This window comes from Antechinus flavipes, chromosome 3 (genome assembly GCF_016432865.1).
Source record: "Antechinus flavipes isolate AdamAnt ecotype Samford, QLD, Australia chromosome 3, AdamAnt_v2, whole genome shotgun sequence".
Classification (NCBI taxonomy): domain Eukaryota; kingdom Metazoa; phylum Chordata; class Mammalia; order Dasyuromorphia; family Dasyuridae; genus Antechinus; species Antechinus flavipes.
This window is the reverse complement of record NC_067400.1, coordinates 460,130,663-460,136,662: the sequence shown is the minus strand read 5'-3', so window position 1 is coordinate 460,136,662 and position 6,000 is coordinate 460,130,663.

The following is a 6,000-nucleotide window of genomic DNA, read 5'->3' as shown; positions in this document are numbered from 1 at the left end:
CCAGTAAAACTAAGGATTGTTCGCTCTTGGGTTATGAATTAGCAAGATAAAAGAGTAGATCTCCTGATTCTTTTATGGATTTACAATATTCCTTTAGAATATTCCAAGACCAACCCATGATATCTTTACTTCTTTGTCTCTGGAATTTTTAGGTTTTATGGCTTCCCCTCCCTGATAAAAAAACTTTCCCTCCCTTTCTCTTCTTTGTCTCCAAAAATGTATTTAAGAAGTTGTTGTTCCTCCATTCATTGCTGGAGAATGGCATCTGGCAGCTGTATGCTGGACGCTGGATTCTTTGGGTCCTCCAGCCCTGGGACCAATATGGATTCCTTGGTCCCAGTATACTTATCTCTGTCTGACTAGATAATCTGAGACAAGAGTCCTGTCCAGTCAATCTTACTCTCCCATTAATAAAATATTAAAACTCTCTAATCTCTCTCCTGCCTCAGTTTCTCCGGCATTACACTATCACAAAAAAGCAAGAAAAGTAAAGTATGAAAATTATACTTCAAGCTGCATTCAGTTCATCTGTTCTCTCTCTGGAGATGGATAGCAATTTTTCCATCATGAGTTATTTAAAATTAGTTCTTAGATTATTGTAATCGTCAGAATTGCTAAATCTTTCACAGTTCATCATCCTTAAAATATTGCTGTTTCTCTGTATTACAATCTCCTGTTTCTGTTCATTTTACATAAATGCTTATGTTTTTTAAAAACCAGTGTTTCTTATAGCATAACAGTACTCTATCATAATCATATGCCATGACTTAATCAGCCATTCCCCAATTGATGAGCATCCCCTCTGTTGGAATCCTTACTAACTGCTAAGTAATTAGAGTTGATCTAATCTTACAAGAAGTTGTTTTGGCCAGAACCTGAAACAAGGTACTAAGTAGAACTAATCAAGACAAGGCTTGTGTTCCCACCTTTACTCAAGGGAGTCCACACCTTAAAGCTCTTTGGGCCAGAGAGCACTATGGGAGAAAACCCATAATCCCATTCTCTCAGAAGGTTCACATATAAGGTGAGACAGCCATTCCAGAATACATTTTTTCCTCTTGGCTGGCTGATCGCGCTGGACTCGAAAGGAACGACTCTTGTGCAGAGAACACTTTAACGGATTTCAGTGGAGCTACACCAGAAGCCCTCTCTCCGCGTCAAGTTGGTGGCTGGGCTCCCCAGAAGGAGATAAGAGAGACCTTCCATCTCTGTCTTGGTTGGAGGCAGAAGAAAGCAGAGTCAGAAGCTGAAGGACAGAACCTTTGGATTTGGAGACATCCGAAGGGCTCCAAGCCTCTAAACCGGCTGTGCTTTGAGAAGAACAAACTCCAACATTTGAACTCTAACATTTTGGCGCCCAAGCGTGGGAACCAAGGACCCTACTTTCACTGAAGAAGTCTCCAGTGACCAGGAACTGAGTGAGTACAACCTTTTTTGGCTGAAATGGGACAGATCCTAGGTAAAGATTCTCCATCCCCCACCCCAACCCCCCCAACCCCAGACCCACCCAGGAGTGGTGCTATAGAAAGCCTGCTTAAGCTGATAGAAGATCAAGGGCTACTTGTAACTTGGGGACAGGCAGCTAGACTTCTGGCTACATTAAAACGCACCTCCCCTTGGCTCTTAGAGGAAGAGAAAATCTCTCTAAAAAACTGGGCATTGGTTGGTCAACAGCTCTCCGCATATTACAATGAAAACGGTCCTCATTCAGTTTCCATTGAAGTATTCTTTTTATATAATACGATACAGATGGCCTTAAAATACCGTATTTGTTCTAGGAGAAAAGGAAAAAACTCTAGGAATAGCCAAAGGGGGAAGCCTGAGATAAAGGAGGAAGACAAAGAACAGATTAATGGCCATATCCCCACAGGGCAGGGAGACTTAAGTAAGGCTCAAGGGTGGGGTGAATCTGAGGCAGCCTCAGCCCCACCTGAGGAGCAGGTAATTGACTTTCCTTCATCAACTCCACCCTCCCGGATGGAGGGAGGAGGGGTAGTGGGGGGGGGCAGTGACAGCATCAGCACCTCCCCCCCAGCATCTAGCACCTCCCCCCCAGCATCCAGCACCTCCCCCCCAGTATCCAGCACCTCCCCCCCAGCATCCAGCACCTCCTCCTATGAGTAGATTGCAAAAGGGACTAATTAAGGCCAGAGAAGAAGGGAAAAATGTAGCAGAATTTCAACACCACATTTTTCCTGTAATTCAACAGTTTAATTCTTCAGGTCAAGAAAGTAGAAGATACTCACCTTTTGATATAGAAATCCTCAAAGACCTGAAAAAAGCTTGCACTCTTTATGGGGCTACATCAGCTTATGTTAAGATGCTATTACAAAATTTGTCTTTTGAAATCTTGACCCCTAATGACTGGAAATCGATAGCAAAAATATGCCTAGAACCTGGACAGAACTACTTGTGGCTTTCTGAATATAGTGAGCTCTGTAGGATACAAGCCCAACAAAATATTCAAAGTGGAGTTCATACTGCAATCACCTGTGACCTACTAACAGGTACAGGTCCTTATGCAGATGTCACAGCACAAATTAGTTATTCTGTAGCAGCATATCAGCAAATTGCTGATAATGCTATCAAAGCGTGGGCTTCTCTTCACAATAAAGACGACAAGGGGGGGGCCTTCACAAAAATAACACAAGGGCCAAATGAACCCTTCGCTGACTTTGTGGGACGCTTGCAGACAGCTATCATAAGAACAAATGGAGAAAATGCAATAACAGACATCTTGATAAGGCAACTTGCTAAGGAAAATGCTAATGAGGTTTGCAGAAGAATTATACTAGGACTGCGCAAGGATGCTCCTTTAGAGGAACTCATAAGACGCTGTGCCACAGTGGGCACAGGTGCCTTTTATAGCCAGGCTATGATGCAGACTTCCCAAAATCCAAACATGAGAAGACAGAATCTCTCTTGGCAAGGGACTTCCAGAGAGACTCGTAGATGCTTTCAGTGTGGAAAAGTAGGACATCTGAAAGCTCAATGTTGGTATAGAGATAGAATGGGAAGACAAGGTGGGAGAACAAGACCCCAAACCCCATGTCCAAAATGCAACAGAGGCTTCCATTGGGCCTCAGAATGCAGACAGATTCAGGGAAACGGGATGAGGGGCCCAGCCCCAGGGCCCAAGGCAAAAAACACTTGGGGCATGATGGCAGCCAATGGTGCACCCAGAGAGTGCCTAGAAGTCCAGTACCCAGACATGACCAATCAGCCAGAAAGCCATATGATGGGAGAAGGGGATTACACAGTCAACCAGCCAGGAAGCAACCTGATGGCAGAAGGGAATTACAATTGGGGAGAATAGAGCTGTATGCAGCTGGAACAACTGAGATACCCCCTGGAGAGGTGAAATCTGTTCCTCTTCAGCCTATGGATCCCTTACCTCCAGGCACAGTAGGCTTGACCATTTCACCTCCTTGTATGTACAAAACAGTGTCCATCCACACACTGATGTGGGAAACTGGGGAATGTGTAGATAATATCCCAGTCACTAATACAGGTAGACAATGTGTGACTTATCACCCAGGAGACGTAGTAGCATCAGGGTTACTCATACAGAATCCTAATAAGCAGCCTCGTGATAGTCACCCAGGTTCTGACTCCAGACCACAAAAACCAGAAATATACTGGACAGCAGCTGTAACAGCTGACCGACCTATGTTCACTATCTATATAAATGGCCTACCATTGGAAGGATTGGTAGACACAGGTGCGGATCGTACAGTTATTAGAGGTGCCAGTTGGCCCAGTCACTGGCCAAAGATTAAAGCAGATACCTATATGTCTGGAGTAGGAGGATCAATAGCAGCTGAAGTTAGTGCTGCCGCTATGAGATGGACTTTTGAAGGCAAAACAGGAGTTTTTACTCCTTTTATAGTTGAAAAAATCCCCATCAATCTGTGGGGAAGAGACGTTTTACAACAATTGGGGTTAAAAATGAGTACTTCGGTTTTTTAAGCAGGGCTGCTGTTGAAGGCCTGCCAACACTTTCACCTATTCCTATCCAATGGAAAACTGATACACCAGTGTGGATAGAACAGTGGCCCTTAAGTAGCGATAAAATTCAGGCCTTATTAGATATAGTACAGGAGCAGCTTGAACAAGGGCATTTACAACCTTCTCTAAGTCCTTGGAATTCACCAGTGTTCGTTGTAAAAAAGAAATCGGGAAAATGGAGGATGCTCACTGATTTAAGAAAAGTGAACGAACAGATGGAAACTATGGGAACTCTTCAGCCTGGACTTCCATCTCCTACTCAGCTTTCTAGAGAATGGCCTCTTTGGGTTATAGACATCAAGGATTGTTTCTATTCCATTCCTCTGGATAAGGAGGATATGAAGAGATTTGCCTTTTCGGTGCCCAGTGTCAATTTAGCTGAGCCTTATAAAAGATATGAATGGACGGTTTTGCCACAGGGTATGAAGAACAGCCCCACTATGTGTCAAATGTATGTTGCTGCTGCTCTTGCTCCAATAAGAAAAGCATTTCCAAAAGTTATGCTATTACATTATATGGATGATATATTGGGATGTGCACCTGAGGAACAAATTCTAGAAGCATGTCTACAAAAAACCATAGAAACACTAAGATACTACAAACTTCATATCGCTACAGAAAAAATTCAAAGGCATGCTCCTTTTCAATATTTAGGATATGAAATATATCCTAAGGCACTTACACTACAAAAACTGTCTTTAAGAACAGAGAGGTTGAACACCTTAAATGATTTCCAAAAATTAATAGGAGATATCCAATGGATGCGTCCAGTATTAGGTTTAACTACCAATCAATTGCAACTCCTATATGACATTTTAAGGGGAGACACTGCTTTAAATTCACCACGCCAGCTTACAAAAGAAGCTCAAGAGACCTTGAGAGAAGTTGAACTGGCTTTATCCAATGTAGTTGAGAGAGTAACTCAAAAACCCTTGGAAATATCGGGTTTTGCTACGAAAGAAGCACCCACAGCAGTCCTTCATCAAGGAGACAATGTGATAGAGTGGGTGAACCTCCCAGCACAACCAGAACAAAGCTTTACGCCTTACCCAGTGCTTGTGGCTAGAATTCTATTAAAGGCCATTAAGCGAGCAGTACAATTATCTGGGACAAGACCTGACAAGATATATACCTTCTATACAAATGCACAAATTAATGTATGCTGTGAAACCATCCCAGAGTGGCAGATTTTATTGGCCATGGCTCCAAATTTTGCACATGGATCTCCATTAAAGATAACCAGACTACTGCATAATTGGCAATGGATTTTTGAGGAGAAGGTTTCTAAGGTTCCTCTTGAAGGACCAACCATTTTTACAGACGCAGCCAAACAAAATATTTGTGCTGTATACTCTCATGATCTAACCGTAAAAAGAGTAGTCAGAACTCCTTTTCAGTCCACTCAGCAGAACGAATTATATGCGATCATGCTAGCTCTCACTTATTACCCAGGCGACATAAATATAATATCTGATTCAGCCTATTCAGTAGGTGTGGTACAAAGAATTGCCACAGCCCAAATAAAATTTGCAGCTTCTAATATATATAAGCTCTTTAAGGAACTTCAAGAGCAAGTGAGAAAGCATCCAGGAAAGATTTATATCCTGCATGTCCATTCACATAGTGGACTTGCAGGTCCTATTTTTGATGGAAATTCAAAGGCAGATAGCCTTTTAACTATGTTGGCCAGTACGCCTTTATTTCAGGAGGCCCAGGAATCCCATTCTAAATACCATCAGGCTGCTCGAGCTTTGCGTTTACAGTTTGGGATTACAAGAGAAGAAGCTAGGAGCATAGTGAAAAGCTGTACAGCTTGCCTTCCCTTCCAAGCTCCTACACTGCCTCCAGGGAAGAACCCTCGTGGTTTGAGACCCAATGAAATCTGGCAAATGGATGTGACTCATTATAAATCTTTTGGTCGTCTGTCTTTTATCCACGTTGTGGTAGACACCTTTTCAGGATTCACTTTTGCCATACCAGCAGCAAAAGAGA